Source organism: Tamandua tetradactyla, chromosome 16 (assembly GCF_023851605.1).
Source record: "Tamandua tetradactyla isolate mTamTet1 chromosome 16, mTamTet1.pri, whole genome shotgun sequence".
NCBI lineage: Eukaryota > Metazoa > Chordata > Mammalia > Pilosa > Myrmecophagidae > Tamandua > Tamandua tetradactyla.
The window spans coordinates 18,590,844-18,610,327 of NC_135342.1; the positions used below are offsets into that span (position 1 = coordinate 18,590,844).

General features: G+C 37.8%; 1 pseudogene; it reads left to right on the forward strand.

The window, feature by feature from the left end:
* Positions 1–15,837: 15,837 nt before the first annotated feature.
* Positions 15,838–19,209, forward strand: LOC143658328 (uncharacterized; annotated as a pseudogene).
* The last annotated feature ends 275 nt before the right edge of the window (positions 19,210–19,484 follow it).

Below are 19,484 nucleotides of genomic sequence, written 5' to 3' on the forward strand. Positions count from 1 at the left end.
AGTTTTTTAGTCGGCGATAGATAACTACAAAAGTTGGTGTTCTGGTTTGCTAGCTGCTGGATGCAACACACCAGAGATGGTTTGGCTTTTAATAAAAGGGGGTTCATTTCATTAGTTCTTCAAAGAAAAGGTAGCTAACTTTCAACTGAGGTTCTTTCTTATGTGGGAAGGCACAGGGTGATCTCTGCTGGCCTTCTCTCCAGGCCTCTGTGTTCCAACAGCTTTCCCCGGGGTGATTTCTTTCTGCATCTCCAAAGGCCTGGGCTGAGCTGCGAGTGCTGAAATGAGGTATGCTGAGCTGCTTGGGCTGTGCTACATTGAGTCTCTTATTTAAGCACCAGCCAATTAAGTCAAACATCATTCATTGCAGCAGGCACACCTCCTAGTCAACTGTGGATGTAATCAGCAACAGATGAGGTTCACATACCATTGACTCATGTCTGCAGCAACTAGGTGTCTTCACTTGGCCAAGTTGACAACTCAATCTAACTGCCACAGTTGGGGACAAGATTATGCTGGGATTTGTAGGGTCCTGTAAGGGGTTTTTAAACAAAAGAATGATAATCTGATTTGTGATTTGAGAAAAAAAAGCACTGGTTTCTGTGTGGAGAATGGATTTGGGGAGGAACTAAACCAGAAACAGAACAAGAGGGTACTCTGGTAATCCAGGTGAGAGAGAGAGCAGTGGCTTGAACTAGAAGTTATTTTTCCTTCAGTCTGTCCCTTTTCTATGGTTCTGTTCATACAGATATTGCCAAAAAAAATAAATAAATTTTTGACTTGGCAAGCAGCATACAGGGTCAAAATCATCAAAGGACTTTCCTGGATAACTCCATTTCCAATCCTGGCTTGTGCTGATACAGCTAGGTGGTTCCATGTTTAGTTACATCCTCATGTGGGACATATTCTCTGGGGCCTCATTTCCCAAAGCACAGGGTTTTCCAAACCATCAATTTCTTTCTTTCCTTTTTTTTTTAAACCAAGAGTGTGGGTCTCAATTTTAACTTTTCCTCTTGAATTTTACTATAAGCTGCAAGGTTTTCCACATTTATTTCTGCAGCTAAATATCTGAGCTCATCATTTTCAAATTCTACCTTCCATCCAACACCAAGGCTCAACTTTTCTGAATTTGAGTGCCATCTTAAAAGAAGGATCACCTTTCTTCCAGTTGACAATGACACATTCATCATTTCTGTCTAAGTCCTCATCAGAAGTAACTTTAGAGTCTATTTCTCCTAACAATCTCTTCAAAGCATCCTGGGTCTTTATTATGAAATACGTCACAGTTCTTCTAGAATCTTGTCCTTATGCATTTAAAAAACATTTCCAGCATTTTTTGGTATTTGCAATTGCAGCGTCCCACTTTCTTGGCAAGATTTGCCTTCTGAAATAAAGGGTAATAAATAAGGTCAACATAAACAAGGATATTATTCTGATATGATGTAGAATTTTGTCCTTTACATAGGATATGCAAAGGTTAAGAAAAACATAACCTTTCATTAAGAGCAGACCAATATGCATTATTTGAACGAAGAGAAAACTATAGTTTTGTGTCAACATACAATTTGACACCAAAAGCTTTTACGAAAGTGTTTTGAAAACAAGCTGTTTCCGTTTGTTAAAGCTGCTGGGGTGCAATACACCAGAAATGAGTTGGCTCTTATGAAGAGGATTTATTAGGTTATATATATATATATTTTTTTTTTTTGCATGGGCAGGCAGTGGGAATTGAACCTGGGTCTCTGGCATGGCAGGTGAGAACTCTGCCTGCTGAGCCACTGTAGACCACCTTAAATTTACATTTTAAAGCCATGAAAATGTCCAAATTTAGTCATCAGGAAGAAGATACCTCCTTTCAAGAAAGTATGCTGGTTTCTGGGGTTCCTCTATCACGTGGGAAGGGATATGGTGATGTCTGCTGATCCTTAACTCCAAAATGTCACTGGTTATTTCTCTCTTAGCTTCTCTAAGCTCTCTCCAAAATTTCTTTTTTAAAATTCTATCATAAAGGACTGCAGCAATGTATTAAGACCCACCTTGAATGTCCTGGGTCACATCTCCATGGAAACAGCCTAAAGAAAAGGTCCCACCCACACTAGGTCTGCACCTACAGGGGTAGATTGAAAGAACATTTTCTGGGGGACATAACAGATTCAAACCACCATGCAAGCCCATCAAATTTTTGGTCAGCATTGACTATGACAAAAAGAATTTACTTTTACAAGCCTTCTCCAACTTTTCATATCTGTTCAGGTCTTGTCTTACACATAAAAACTAGACATTTTACTTTAGGTCAAAACTACACTCTGTTAGACAAGTTTATCAAATTTTAGTCAGTACTGACTGACAAATTTCCATATTCACCCAGGCTTTGTCCTGGTGAGGACAAAATTACATGCCTTTCTTTAACAAAGCACTGTGTGCTTTACATACCATTATACCTTAAGTTACCAAAAAAATCTTTGATACTATCTTTAAACATCCTACAAACATAACTGTTTAAAAAATAGTTTGTCAAGATAATTTAATTTCATTAAATGCAAACTTACATTTTAAACCATCTTAAAGATCTAATGGATATAATGTTAGGTTATTTTATCAATAAACACGCATAAATTTAGGAAGAACCAAATTTATTCCAGTAGAATAAAATTTTATTTGTTTGATTCAAAAGTTATCATAAAAACGTGAACAGGACTAGACTTTGTCATGGCATTTTTGCAGCTGTGGTTGCCTTTTTCTATTGGAGGTTACAAAATCTCTTTATTTCCATAATAACCCAAAGTTATGAACAACCTCAAAAATGTCGAACTCTGGAAAATAAAATTGTTAAATTTATCTCAAGCATAAATCCAGAAAAACTTTTCCATATATCTCAAGGACATTTTCTTTTACTTAGTGAAATTTGGCAATTAGATCTTATTCAGTTACCCCTATCCAAGACTGTGGTAGTTAGATTCAGTTGTCAACTTGGCCAGGTGAAGGTACCTAGTTCTGTTGCTGTGGACATGAGCCAGTGGTATGTGAACCTCATCTGTTGCTCATCACATCTGCAGTCGGCTAAGAGGTGTGCCTGCTGTAATGAATGATGTTTGATTTAATTGGCTGGTGCTTGAATGAGAGAGCTCAACATAACACAGCCTGAGAAGCTCAGCATACCTCATCTCAGCACTCAGCAGCTCAGCCCAGGCCTTTGGAGATGCAGAAAGAAATCACCCCGGGGAAAGTTGTTGGAACCCAGATCCCTGAAGAGAAGGCCAGCAGAAATCATCCTGTGCCTTCCTGCATAAGAAAGAACCTCAGTTGAAAGTTAGCTGCCTTTCCTCTGAAGAAGTAACAAAAATAAATCCCCATTTATTAAAAGCCAATCCGTCTCTGGTGTGTTGCATTCCAGCAGCTAACAAACTAAAACAAAGACTATTTATATTTTGATAATGATTTGTTTATTGTGGTTACCAGTGCAAAGGTATTATTGGGAAAAAGATAACACATTTTATCAAATACTCAAGCACGTAAAGGAACTACCAGAAGCACAAAATATTCCAGTTTTGGAAATGTGTTTCCAAAAATGAAACCAGTTCAACCTTTAGTCTGGGTTGCATGTGGTTAGATAGTGTAGCAGAAATCACTGAAAGTACATAGTATAAAATGGTAAAAATAAAAATTGTCAAGCAAGTGACTTGATTGACTTAGATTACACCATTCTGCTTCATGACATTACATCTCTGGAGATTATTCCTTGGTAAACACAAGTTTGCTGACATCACAACATGATACTAAAGTAAAACATAGCAGCTATGTAATTCCTTTTTCCAAAGGAATTACAACTGGAATAAACCAAGACCCTAAAACTAGGATGAAGTGTAACATGCTATTTAATGACTGTATGATACTCTTTGTTGTTATCTAGGTTAAGGGGCTAAACCAGTCGCAAAGTATCCTTTTGTGTAAATGTCTTCTAATATAAAATATATTTGAATTAGTATATTATAATAATAATTTATAATAAAGATATATTTTAAATATATTTGGTTTCAAGTTTGAAATAAATAGAAAGGGATTCTATTTTGGAAGGAAATATGCCACAAGTTAATAGGTTTTGTAACAAGAAATTAGTAATTAATGAATGATTGTGATTACTGAATCATTATATAGATTTTTTTCTTTCTATATTGCAGCATAGGCAGAAGTTAATACTTGAAATCACTAAAACTAAACTAATCTCAGCCTTGTGTATATTTAGCATTGCAATGGTTGTTCTAGCTTAATCTCAACCCTGTTTACATTTACTATTTACTTGAGGCTTTACTGTTATATATATTATGTATAATATAATATATATAACAGTAAAGTATGTTTTAATACTCTAGTATTTACTTGTGGCTTGCCCCTGTGGAACTTATTTCTGCAATGGCAAAGTTAAGCCTACTTTTAATTATGCCTAAGAGTTACCCCCAGAGGACCTCTTTTGTTACTTAGATGTAGCATCTCTCTCTAAGCCAATTCTGTAGGTAAATTCACTACCCTCTCCCATACATGCTACAGGACTCCCAGCATGTAAGTCTCCCTGGCAACATGAGATATGACTCCCAAGGATAAGCCTGGATCTGGCACTGTGGGATTAGCAATTCCTTCTTGAACCAAAGGGGTAAAAGAAATGAAGCAAAGTTTCAGTGGCTAAGAGATTTCCAATAGAATTGAGATGAAAACTCTATAAAGGTTTACTTAATAAGTTTTTTTTCCTTTAGAAACTTAAGGCTTCCAGATTGTTTCTATGCCTGAGAATCCCTGAAATCCAGTTACCAGTCTCTCAAAGGACATCACCCAGTTTCAGTCCTCTACCTGATAAAGTCAACACTTATTTTTATCATGAAGTTAAAATGGTCATTAACCATATATCCCTAAAGATTGAGAGAATGATCAAATGAGAGGGAGGAGGTTTAACTGAGAAATTAGTATTTAATACATGATTATTACAACTGGCTCATTATATATTTATTTCTTTTTAGTTTTTAGGGTATTAGGATAACCAGAAGAAAATATCTGAAATTGTTGAACTGTAATCCAGTAGCAATGATTTTTAAATATATTTTCTTTTTTATTGATATATATTCACATACAATGTAATAATCCAAAGTGAACAATCAGTGGCTCATAATATCATCATAGTTGTGCATTTATCATCACAATTGACTTTTTCTTTTTGTGAAAAATAACATATACAAAAAAGCAATAAATTTCGAAGCACATTGCAACAATTAGTTGTAGAACAGATTTCAGAATTTTGCATGGGTTACAAGTCCATAATTTTAGGTTTTTACTTCTAGCTGCTCTAAGATACTGGACACTAAAAGAAATATCAGTAATATGATTCAGCATCCATACTCATTTGCTAAACCTGACCTTCTCCGTATAACTATACTATCACATTTGATCTTTCTCCCACTCTTTAGGGGTATTTGGGCTATGCCCATTCTAACTTTTTCACGTTGGAAGTGGCTGTCAGTAATATGGGGTAGGGGAATGGAACTAGTTGATGTTCTCGAAGGGCTGGCCCCTCTGCATTTCAGGACTTATCTAGTCCAGGGACCCATCTGGAGGTTGTAGGTTTCTGGAAAGTTACTCTAGTGCATGGAACCTTTGTAGAATCTTATGTAATGCCCTAGGTGTTCTTTAGGGTTGGCAGGAATGGTTTTGTTTGGGATTTGGCAAGCTATGATAGGTAACAATGTCTAACTGAAGCTTGCATGAGTGACCTCCAAAGTAGCCTCTCAACTCTATTTGAACTCTCTCAGCCACTGATACCTTATTTGTTATAATTCTTTCCCCCTTTTTGGTCAGGATAGTATTATTGATCCCATGGTGCCAGGACCAGATTCATCTCTGGGGGTCATCTCCCATGCTGCCAGGGAGACTTTCACCCTTGGTTGTCTTTTCCTCCTATAGGGGAGGGAAATGATTTCACTTGAAGAGTTGGGCTTAGACAGAGGCCACATCTGCGCAGCAAAAGAGATCCTCCAGAGGTGACTTTTAGGCATACCTATAGGTAGGCTGTATTAGTTAGGGTTCTCTAGAGAAACAGAATCAACAGGAACACTTGCAAATATAAAATTTATGAAAGTGCCTCATGTGACCATGGGAATGCAAAGTCCAAAATCCTAGGGGCAGGCTGTGAAGCCGACGATTCCGTTGGAGGGTCTGGATGAGCTCCACAGAAGAGACTAGCCAGCTGAAGCAGGAAGAGAGCCTTTCTCTTCTGAATCCTCCTTAAAAGACTTCCAGTGATTCGATTAAGCATCACTCATTGCAGAAGACACTCCCCTTGGCTGATTACAAATGAAATCAGCTGTGGATGCAGCTGACATGGTCAGGATTTAATTCTATGAAATGTCTTCATTGCAACAGACAGACCAGCACTTGCCCAACCAGACAAACAGGTAACACCACTTGGCCAAGTTGACACATGAACCTGACCATGACATAGGCTAAGCTTCTCTGCTACATACATAAACTTCACAAGAGCAAGCCCCATATCAAGGGCTTGGCCTATTGTTTGTATGTCCTTAATGTTTGGCACAGTATCCTAGGTTTCCCTGGTGGTAAAGTTTAACAGTTCCATATTTTCTTTCCAATTCCTCTAGGGACTTTGCCAATACTTTTTGATTATCTGCTTATGTACTCGGGGATGTATCTAGACGTTAACATTAAGTTGTACAGGATTAAAGGCTCTCATTCTTTTTCTGTACAGCCAATTGATTTTTTTCATGGATGCCAAATACATTAAATAAGGAAAGACTAGTTTCTTCAACAAATGGTGCCGGGACAATTGGATACCCACAGGTAAAGAAAAAAGGAAAAAAAAAAAAAGAACCTCACACCATATACATAAATTAACTAAAAATCGATCAAGAATCTAAAGATTAGTAAAACCATAAAACTCTTAAGGAGTAAACATAGGGGAGGCCTTCATTGCTGTCAGTTTGACAGTGCTTTCTTAAGTATATCACCCAAAGCACGAGAAACAAAAGAAAAAAAAATAAAATGGACTTCATCAAAATAAAAACTTTTGTACATCAAAGGATATTATGAAGAAAGTGAAAAAACCCACAGAATAGAAAAAAATAGTTGGATATACTATATCTGTTAAGGTTTTAATTTTCAGAATATATAAAGAATCTCCACAACTTAGCAAAAATAAAAAAATAAAAAATGCAAACATCCAATTTAAAAATGGGCAGAGGACTTAATAAACATTTCTCCAAAGAAGATATACAAATGGCCAATAAGCACATGAAAAGATGCCAAAATCATTAGGTATCAAGGAAATGGATATCAGAATAAGATGCTTCGCCGGTTTGAAATTGTTATGTACCCCCAGAAAAGCCACATTCTTTTAATCTGAATCCAATCTTTTGGGGACAGACCTACTTTCTGGTGGGACCTCTTAGTTGGCTTGTTTCCATGGAGATGTGACACACCCAATTGTCCATGTGATCTTTTGATTAAATGGAGATGAGACTCCACCCATTCATTATGGGTCTTGATTAGTTTATGGACGTTCTTAAAAGAGCTGACACAGAGCTCAGATGCAGATATTTGGAGAAGCAGAGGAAAATGCCAGGGGGACCCACAGGGTCTGTGAGAGTTGTTTGAAACCAGAAGCCAGGAGAAGCCCAGCAGATGTTGACATATATCTTCCCATGAAATGTGAAGCAAGCCGGAACCCAGAGATTTGCCCCAGAGGATCTGAAAATGGACTACCAGATGCCTTCCCATGTGGCAGAGGAAACCTGGTTGCCACCTGGCCCTTTCTTTGAAGTCAAGGAATCTTTCTCTAGATGCCTTAGTTTGGACATTTTTATGGCCTTAGAACTGCAAACGTGTAACTTAATAAATTCCCCTTATAAAAGCTGATCCATTTCTGGTATATAGCATTCCAGAAGCTTTAACAAACCAAAACAGATACCAACTCACACCCATGGGGGGAGTCTATTATTCATTTTTTTAAAAAGGAAAATAACAAGGGTTGCCAAGGAAGCAGAAAAACTTGAACTCTTATACATTTTTGGTAGGAATGTAAAATTGTGCAGCTGCTTTGGAAAAGTTTGGTGATTCCTCAGAAAGTTGAACATGGAATTATCATATGACCTGACAACACACCTCTAGGTATATACCCCAGAATATTGAAAACACGAAATCATAACTGATGTTTGTATACCACTAGTGTTCATAGCAGCATTATTCACAGTAGGCAAAAGGTAGAAGCAACCTAAATGTCCTTTAACAGATGAATAGATAAACAAAATGTGATATATAAATAGAATGTTAGACCATTCATCCATAAAAAGAAATAACATTCTGATCCATGCTACAAGATGATTGAATCTTAAAGCTATCATGTTGAGTGAAATAAAGCAGACACAAAAGGATAAATACTGTATGATTTTACTTATTTGAAATAACTATGCAAATATGCAAATTCATAGAGTCAGAAAGTATTACAGGTTACTAGTGGTTGGGGATCCAGGGTGCGGAATGGATTATAGAGTTTGGTTTCTCTTATGAAAAACTCTTGATAATGGATGGTGATGATATTAGCACAACATTATGAATGTGATTAACTTCACTAAGCCTAACACTTGAAAGAGGTTCAAATGGGGAAATTTTTAGTTGTAGGTATATATTTTATATTTACAATAAAATGTTTTTTAAAAAAATTGTTGAAGGGCTTGCATATTTGGCATGCATAACAAGCATGTTCAAGAATATAAGGCCCATGGCAAATTTTCTTTCCCAACAATGATAAAAGTTAAATATCACCAAGGAAGAAATTAGATAAATCTAGAATGTGGGTCATTTTACATGATAACTGTCCTAGGTTATTCAATAAGTCAATCCCATGGTTACAGGTTACTGGAGAGACTGTTCTAGACTAAAAAGACTCAACAGACATAATAATATGAATGGAGTTTTAAATATTGATTTAAACATTGTCTATAAAAAGCATTTTTTAAGAAAAATCATTGGTAATTTGAACAAGGACTGGGTTTTATGTAATGTTAAAATTATTTTAAATTTTGTTTGTGGTAATTTAGTACTTGTGGTTAAGCAATACATGTCTATTCTATAGAGACACATATGGAAATACTTAGGGGGAAATGGCATGATGTCAGGTGTATGGTTTAAAATACTACAGTAGCAAAAATGGAAATAAGAAAAAGTCATAGTTGCTCATACAGATAAAATATTCATTGCAACATTTTTTCACAGCAGCCAAAAATATAGAAACAAATGAAATGTTCATCCACAGTTGAATGAAACAAAATGTGATATATTCATACAATGGATATACTTTCTATTCATCCATAAAAAGGATTGAAGTAAGAGGAGAGCCTACAATATAGATGAAACTTGGGAACATTATGCAAAATGAAATAACCCAGGCCAAATGAATAAATATTGTTTGATTCCCCTTACATGAAATATCTAGAATAATCAGAATAATACAAAGTAGACTGGAGAGTTAGCAGAGGCTGGGGAGAAGGGCAATGGGGAGTTATTGCTTAATGGGTAAAGAGTTTGTTTCAAGTGCTGAAGAATATCACTAATTGAATATTGTAGGAATTCATTGAAATCAAGGGTAAATTCTCTCAAATGTAGTTCATTTGACATGTTGCTTTGATGACTAAATTAAGGAAATAAATGCACCATCTTATGGGTTCATTATGGGATAGAAGAGAGATTTTCCTTTGCAAATGGATTTTCACCTTTTTTGAGAACATCTCCCCTTTTCTCCTTGGGAAACTTGGCATCCATGATAAACCACCTGTATACACTAAAAGATCAATTCAGGCTTTTCTAGATATTTTGCACTTGTTTGCCAATACAGATGAGGAGGTTGTACTAAGCAGTCCTGGATTTGAGGTTTATAACTAGCCAGGATTATATAGATCTCATAAACCTGCTGCAAAAAGAGGGTTTTTTTTTTTTTTTTGCTTTTACATTTAATTAAGTCCAATTTATCTGTTTTTTTTTTTTTTTTTGAGGAAGGAATTTTTAAGTGATTATTCTGTGGACAAGGAGGTAAGACTTCTTCTCAATTAAATCCTTGTAGGACATTTTTTTGTCATTTAAAAATTATTTAAAAAAATTTTTTATTAGTAAAGCCAATTAGCATACAAAACAAACATTCTTAACATCTGAACATTTGATACTTCATGTGCAATCAATGGCTCATGATATTATCACATAGTTGTATATTCATCACCATGATAATTTCTCAGAACATTTACATCACTTCAGAAAAAGAAATAAAAATAAAAAATAAAAAACTCATATATATCTTGCCCTTTACCACTCCCTTTTATTAACCACTAGTGTTTCCCTTTCCCCAATTTATATTAACATTGGCTCCCCATATTATTTGTTTATTTTTAATCCATATTTTTTACTCATCTGTTCATACTGCAGATAAAAGAGCATAAGAACAAGGTTTTCACAATCACACAGCCACTTTGCAAAAGCTATATCATTATACATTAATGTTCAAGAAACATGGCTACTGGAACACAGCTCTACAGTTTCAGACACTTCCCTCTAGCCTCTCGAATACACCTTAAATTAAAAAGGGGAAATCTATACAATGCATAAGAATAACATCCAGGGTAACCTCTTGACTCTATTTGAAATCTCTTAGCCACTGACACTTTATTTTGTCTCATTTCATTCTTCTCCCTTTCAGTTGAGAAGATTTTCTCAATCCCTTGATGTTGAGTCCCAGCTCATTTTAGGACTTCTGTCCCATGTTTCCAGGGAGGTATACATGCCTGGGAGTCATGTCCCACATAGAGAGGGGAGGGCAATGAGTTTGTTTGCTGTGTTGGCTGAGAGATAAGCCACATCTGAGCAAAAAAAAAAGAGGTTCCCTGGGGGTGACTCTTAGGCCTAATTTTAAGTAGGTTTGGCCTATCATTTGAGGGGATAAGTTTCATATGAACAACCCCCAAGATTGAGAGTTAAACCTATTGATTTTGTTGTCCTCATATTAGGACTTCTCCAAATGGGGAAATTGAATTTTCCCCCTTTCTCACCATTTCCCCAAGGGGACTTTGCAAATACTTTTTTATTCACTGTTCAAATTACTCTGTAATTTATTGGGGCATCACTCTGGACAAACCTACAAAATCTCATGCCCTACTCAAGATCCCATGTGTTTATGGTGTTCAATTAAAGTGTCCATACAAGTTCTATTAGGAGATGTACTAGTCAAAATATAAATTTTGTACCAAATAAACTTTTTTTTGCTTTAGTCTCACACATAAGTTAAAGTTTTAAAATATTAATTACTATCTATTTTCAACATCCTGCAATATTGACATTCCTTTGCTCTTCCTCATGCAAAAACATTTTAAAATTTGTATGTTATGCTAGTTAGATTCAGTTGTCAACTTGGCCAGGTGAGCATACCTAGTTCTGTTGCTGTGGACACAAACCAATGGTACATGAATCTCATCTGTTGCTAATTACATCTGCAGTCGGCTAGGAGGCCTGTCTGCTGCAATGAGTGACGTTTAACTTAATTGGCTGGTGCTTAAATGAGAGAAAGCAATGTAGCACAGCCTAGCAGCTTAGCATTCCTCATCTCAGCACTCACAGCTCAGCCCAGGCCTTTGGAGATGCAGAAAGAAGTCACCCCGGGGAAAGTTGTTGGAACCCAGGGGCCTGGAGAGAAGACCAGCAGAGACCATCCTGTACCTTCCACGTAAGAAAGAACCTCAGTGGAAAGTTAGCTACCTTTCCTCTGAAGAACCAACAAAATAAATCCCCTTTTATTAAAAGCCAGTCCATCTCTGGTGTGTTGCATTCTGTCAGCTAGCAAACTAGAACATACGTTTAGTCACTATCATTTTATACTCTAGACATTCCTAGATTATACCATCTCAGTCTTTATCATCCATCTTTCCTTCTCATTTCATTTGTGCCCCCAGAACTCCTTCCTCTATCATTCTCACATTCAGCTTCATTCAGTGTACTAACATTATTGTACAGTAGTTAGGTAGTATTGTGCTATCCATTTCTGAATTCTTACAATCAGTCCTATTGCACAATCTGTATTCCTTCAGCTCCAATTACCCAATAGCTACCCTATTTCTATCTCCTGATGGCCTCTCTTCTTAACTGAAATTCTCCAGGTTCATTCATTAATGTTAGTTCATATCAGTGAGACCATACAGTATTTGTTCTTTTGCTTCTGGCTAATCTCAGCATAATGTCCTCAAGGTCCATCTATGTTGTTAAATACTTCATAACTTTATTTTGTCTTACCGCTGTATAATATTCCATCATATGTATATATCACAGCTTGTTTAGCCACTCCTCTGTTGATGGACATTTGGACTGTCTCCATCTCTTGGCAACTGTAAATAATGCTGCTTATAAACATTTGTTTAAAAATGTCTGTGTCCTTGCCTTCATGTCCTCTGAGTAGATACCTAGCAATGGTATTGCTGGATCATATGGCAATTCTATACTTAGCTTCCTGAGGAACTGCCAAACTACTTTCCACAGTGGTTGTACCATTTGACATTCCCACCAATAGTGGATAAGTGTACCTCTTTCTCCACATCCTCTCCAGTATTTGTCATTTTTTGTTTTATTGATAATGGCCATTTTGGTGGGTGTGAGATGATATCTCATTGTGGTTTTGATTTGCAGTTCCCTAATAGCCAGGGAAGTTGAGCATCTTTTCATGTGCCCTTTGGCAATTTGTATTTCCTCTTCTGAGAAGTGTCTGTTCATGTCTTTTGCCCATTTTGTAATTGGGTTGTTTGTTTTTTTTGTGTTGAGTTGAACAATTTCTTTATATATTCCAGATACTAGACTTTTATCTGACATATCATTTTCAAATATTGTCTCCCATTGTGTAGGCTATCTTTTTCCTTTCTTGGTGAAGTTCTTTGCTGCACAAAAGTATTTAATTTTGAGGTGTTCCCATTTCTTTCTTTCTTTCTTCAATGCTCATGCTTTGGGTGTAAGATCTAGGAAACCACCACTTATTATAAGATTTATAAGATATTTCCCTACATTTTCTTAAAGTTTTATGGTCTTAGATCTAATGTTTAGGTCTTTGATTCATTTTGAGTAATTTTTGAATAAGGTGTGAGATATGGATCCTCTTTCATTCTTTTGCATATGGAAATCCAGTTCTCTAGCCATCATTTATTGACAAGACTGTTCTGTCACTTCTGTATTTCTTGCGGAGCCAGTCTCTTGATCACAAATTCTCTCAATGGTTTTTTGACTGAGAATGTTTTAATTTCCCCTTCATTTCCCCCCTCATTTTTGAAGGACAGTTTTGCTGGATATAGAATTCTCGGTTGGCAGTTTTTCTATTTTATTGTCTTATATATATCATACCACTGTCTTCTTGCCTTCATCATTTCTGCTGAAAAATCTATGCAGAGTCTTATTGGACTTCCCTTGTATGTGATGGGTTGCTTTTATCTTGCTGCTTTCAAAATTCTCTCTTTCTCTTTGACATCTGGATTCTGATTAGTAAGTGTCTTGGAGTATGTCTGTTTAGATCTATTCTCTTTGGGGTACTCTGCACTTCTTGGTAATTTTAAGTCTTTCATAAGAGTTGGGAAATTTGCAGTGATAGTTTCCTCCATTAGTTTTTCTCCTCCTTTTCCCTTCTCTTCTCCATCTGGGACACCCACAACATGTATATTCATGCGCTTCATGTTGTCATTCAGTTTCCTGAGTCCCTGCTCATAAGTTTCCATTCTTTTCCCTATATTTTGCTTTACTTGTCGGATTTCAGATGTTCCATCCTCCAGTTCACTAATCCTATCTTCTGCCTCTTGAAATCTAATATTGTAGGGTTCCATTTTTTTCATCTCTTCTACTGTGACTTTCATTCCCATAAGTTCTGTGGTTTGTTTTTTCAGACTTTCGTTTTCTTCTTTTTGTTCATTCCTTGCCTTCTTTATGTCTTCCCTGAATTCATTTATTCAATTTTTTGATGAGGTTTTCATGTCTGTTCAAACATCCTGAATTAATTGTTTCAACTCCTGTATCTCACTTGAATTGTTGGTTTGTTTATTTGTCTGGGCCATATCTTCAAATTTCCTAGTATGATTTGTTATGTTTTGCTTGTGTCTTGACATTTAATTTCCTTAATTAATTTATTCTGGAGATTGTTTTCACTTTTTTTATTTTTTTACCTAGGATTTTCTTGCTGGATGACTTTGTTGTCTATCTGTTCTTTGACATTCAGTTCAGCTTATTCTAGACCTCTAGCTTAGGTTTTGTTTAACAGATCAGATTTTTTCAGTTCTTGTTTTCTTGTTTCTTGCCCTGCCTGTATGGTGCCTTTTTTCCCCCTTAGGAGGGTCTACTTAGATATTAATTTTTATAGATCCCAGTCAAATTTTTCCAGAGGAGACTGGACTCCTCTCAGGAGGAAAGAGTCACTTGCATCAGTTTTCCCTGAGGGTGAGACCCAGCAGGTTGAAAGACTTTCCTATGAAGCTTCCTGACAGTGTTTTTCCTATTCTGCCCAGTATGTGGCACTTGTCTGCCTGGGGTCCCACCAGCATAAAGTGATGTGGTACTTTTAACTTCAGCACACCCCTCTCCCTGCTGGGGGTGTGGTTGAGACAGAGGAGATGTTGTAGGCTGGCTTTAATCACTTCAGTTTTCCAGACCCTGGGGTCTGAGTTCCTTGAGGGAGGGATTCCACCTGAGCTGGGCCCCACCTCCCTCCTGGGTAAGATATAGCCTCCAGACAAGGTCTCAGACAAGCTTAATTCTGCCCTTCCTTGGTTGCAGTTGGAGCCTGGGCAGTCTTACAGTTATATCCAAAGTGCAGTCAAGCTGTAGATACACAGCCACACAAAAGAAAAGAAAAAAAATATTTTTCAGAGAAGGACTCCTGTTCCTCGGGCTTGCCAATCAAGAGCTTAAGTTGGTACATTGCTAGGTTCTATGTGCCCCCTCCTTTCCTTCAGGGCCCAGACCCTTTCAAGTATTTTGTGCTGTCCAATGCAGAAAAATCTCTCTCTTTTTTTCTTTTTCCATCGGCCCTGCCCCCTCTGTACTGGGACAATACCCAGCAACCTCAGCTTTTACTCTAGGTTCAGCTGAGCTGGAGGTCTATCCTTAGTAGTCAGAATTTGTTAATTAATTCTACAATTGGAGCTTGATTGAGCTCAGCCCCTTGCTGTTAGTAGTCTCTTTCCTTTTCCCTCTGGGAACCAGCCTGTGGAGGAGGGGTGCCAGCTTCTGGGTCTTGGGAGATTCACAGTTCTGGGGGATCGCAGCTGGTCTAGCTTGTCCAGACTGGTGTATGCTGTGTCCAGTCACTGATATGGCCCCAGCAGTTGTTCTGTACTGTTCCTGGCTATTTACTAGCTGCTCTGGAGGATGAACTAAATTGCACACCTCACTAAGCTGCTATCTTGGACTGGTCAGTCTGCAGGACTTTTTTTTTTAATTACAATTCAGTCTCCTTATTTCTAACTTTGACCACATACTTAAGACTTAGTGTAGTTCTAAACAAATCCCATGAAACACTTAGTGGGTAGGAGCCTAGTGACAACATCTTTGCTTCCATAGGCATGGAAAATCAATGATAATGTCAGCTGGATTTCCTAGTGGCTGAATATGGTCTCCTAATGTGGATAACATGTGTAGTCTTTTTTATTTTGATGGTGCATGGTCCAGGAATTGAATCCCAGTCTCCAACATGGAAAGCAAGCATTCTACCACCGAACCACCATGTGTAATTTCTTTTTATCTCTGAGCAACCACTTGTCCTGATTATCATCTCTGAATCAAAAGGAAATAGAGACTCTTCAGGAAGTAGCATTAAGATCCCTCTTACATGAACTTCTTACATGCTGGCAGATGTTGGAGCAATTTACAAGCAAATTAGCCAGAAATCCAGATGCAACAATAAATGCTCAAGGTAAGAGTTCAAAGTTGCTAAAAAGCAAGGGGATTCCCCATCTCAGATGTGGGCAGGGTAATCCATTCGGGTTTCTGAATATGAGAACTATGTTTGCTTCAGAGGATAGTTTCAGTAGAAATAAAAATAATCAGTTTCCAAATAAAACCACCAGGGATTTTTAGAGGAAAACATACCTGAGTCACAAAACTATCAAATGGATGTAAGTATAAACTGTGCAAATGTGATCAATGTATTGTAATAAGGTTCTGTTGTCACCATGATTGTCACAGAGTACCTAGAAGAGAGAAAGCATTTAGCCACAATAATTGGGAAAAGACTTGAAATCATCACAGCAAAGTGTAATCCATTCAGAAGAGCAACCTCTGATGAGAATGGAAAAGGCATCAGCGGTGGCTCCAGTCTTGAATTTCATCAACAATTGCATTTGTGAGAGAAGCTTCATACATGTATTGAGTGTGGAAAGGGCATTAATTATAGCTCGGTGCTTCCCATTCATCAAGGTGTCACACAGGAAAGATATACTGTAGGAATGATGGGTGTTGTGAGGTCCTCAGTTAGAGGTCACAATTTCAAACCCATCAGAAAGCGAGCACATGAGAGAAACCCTACAAATGTCAGGTGTGTGTTAAGAGTTTCAATCAGAGCTCTTCCTGTCCTGTGTATGAACTTATTCACAAGGAGAGAAGCTGTATAAATGTGACAGGTGTGGGAAAGGCTTCAGCCTTAAATCTTAACATTCACTTTGTGGACAAATTGAGAGAAATCCTATAAATGTGATATGTATAATAAAGGTTTTGGTCAGATATGACAACTTCATGCTCATAAGAGAGTCCACAGTGGAGATAAAACATATAGATGGGAAACATGTGACAGGATATTTAATCAGAATTCTCAATTTCATCAGAGAGTCCATACTGGAGAGAAAGCATACAAATGTGAGATATGTGATAAGGACTTCAAAACTTCATGCTCATCAGAGAGTTCACAGAGGAGAAAAGCCATACAAATGCCATGCATGTATATAGACTTCAGCTGGAATTCACATCTTCAAGACCATCAGAGAGTCTACACAGGAGAGAAACCCTACAAATGCAAGACATGTTGTGTCAGTTTGCTAAAGCTGCCAGATGCAATATACCAGAATGGATTGGCTTTTACAAACATTTATTTGGTTACAAATTTACAGTTCTAAGGTGGTGAAAATGTCCAAATTAAGGTATCAACAAGATGATACCTAGACTTTGAAGAAAGACCACTGGCATTTGGAATATCTCTGTCAGCTGGGCAGTCATGTGGCTGGCATCTGCTAGTTCTTGCTCCTGGTTCAATGCATTCAGTTTCTGTTTCCAGTGGCTCTCTCTCTCTCTAAGCATCTGTGGATCCTGTTTTAGCTCTTCTGGGGGCAAACTCTGGATTTAATCTCTGTTTTTTCTGTATTGGCTTTGTCCAGGTTCTGGCTCTTTCATTTACTATAGGTCCTTGCTTAGAATCTCTCAGGGCATTCTTGTCTGCATCTCCAAGTGTCTGTGTCCTCTCCAAAATGTCCCTCTCTTAAAGGACTCCAGTGAGTGGATTAAGACCCACCTTGAATAGATGGGGTCACATCTCCATGGATTCAGCCTAATCAGAAGATCCCACCCAAAATGAGTTTGCACCCACACGATTGGATTAAAAGAGTATGGCTTTTCTGGGGTACATAACCATTTCAAACCATCACACATGTGGAACAGCCCTCAATTGGATTTCAAATCTTCATGCTCATCAGAGAGTTCATACAGGAGAGAAACCATACAAATGTGAAGAGTTTGAGAAAAGCTTCATTTTGAATATTTATCTTCATGTTCATCAGAGAATCTATATGGGAGAGAAACCCTACAAAAGTGAGACCTGTGGTAAGGGCTTCAGCTGAAGTTCACAACTCCAAGTCTTTTGGGGTGTCCATACTGGAGGAAAACCATACAAAAGTTTTATATTAGTCAGCATGTGTTCAAGTTCATCAGAGAGTACTTAAAGGTGATAAAACCAATACACAAAATGAGTGTGGTAAAGGTGTGGTTCAGAACTTAGGGTTCTCATTTTCATCAGAAAATCCACACAGCAAAGAATATATTTGAAAGCGTTAAAAATTCAAGAATGAGTTGAGTTGTCCAGTGATCAGTTCTACTGAAAAAAACCTATTGTTGTTGGAATATGGCCAGTGCTTCAAGCAGAGGTCTAATTGTTACAATTATCAAGAGAACATACAGAAGAGAAATCCAATTATTAACGTTTCACATTCAAGAGAGGCTACACAGGAAAGAGACATTTTAAAATGATGAGTAAGATCAAGACTTAAGCAATGGTTTCAGGAAAATGGCAGACGGAGTGGAGTGAGTTCACTCCTGCTCCGTGAAACAAGATAGAAGACGGGGAGAAAATGTCTAGGACTGCAGGTCCCAGGGTCTGAGTAGTCTAGGAGTGTCTTTAGGCAGTTTTGAGGGGGAGGATGATTAGGGGAGAGCGAGTGGGACCAGAGTCTGGGATCCCCACCAGGCAGGTTGCAGTGCACGAGGGAGTTGCAATAGGAGGGAACTGACCCTACGTGGTTGTGGTGGGCAGCACTTGCAGGGAGCCTGGAGGCCAGCCATTGTCCACCGCAGGACGGGCCTCGGTGTGGGGAGCGTGACCCCCATAGGGTGCAGGAAAAGCGGCCTGCAGCCCCGCTGTCTGACAGGCCCACCAGCGCTACAAATCAACTGATTCCACATGCGCTGCTGGTTGGCTCCCCAGTCCCCCAGCAGAAACCTATTGGTCAGCTGCCCCTGGCGGAGCAGCCCCTCTGCTGGAGCAGTCTCCTTGCTAAGCCCACCGACCTCTAGTTGCTCCGGCTGGGAGAGGTGGGGCTGAGGAAGGAAGAGACTCCAGAGCGTCACCTGCTAACCAAATATGGTAAGTGCAGGTCAGCTGCACCAGACAGGGAGAGGAAAGCTCCAGGGAGGAGGGGTCTCATGGCCGCAAAGTCCTGGGGAGAGGTGGTAAGTGTAGGCAAGCTAACTCCCTATCTGCCTAAGTCTTTATTTTTTTAAATTTTTTGATTCTTACTTTTTTTTGTTTGCTGTATGGCGGGGTCACATTTCATTGTTTTTCCATGTGAGTATCCCGTTATTGCAGCACCATTTGTTGAGTTTTTCTGTTTGTTTTTGTTGGTTTCTTTGAGAAGTGCATGGGCAGGGAATCCAACACGGGTCTCCCGCATGGCAGGCAAGAATTCTACTAAACTATCCTCGTACCCCGTTTTATTTTTTATTTCATTAAAACTTTTTTTCTTCTTGTTATTCCTTTTTTATTTCCCTCCCCTTTAAAACATATTCTTTCTATATATTTTTATTTATTAGTAATATAATTGTTTTTTAATTTAAATTTTAAAAATATTTCATATCATATTTCACTCATTTTCTATATTTTATTTCACATATTATTTTTTATTAATTTTAAGAAAATATAAGAAAGAAGCACAAACATTTTTAACATA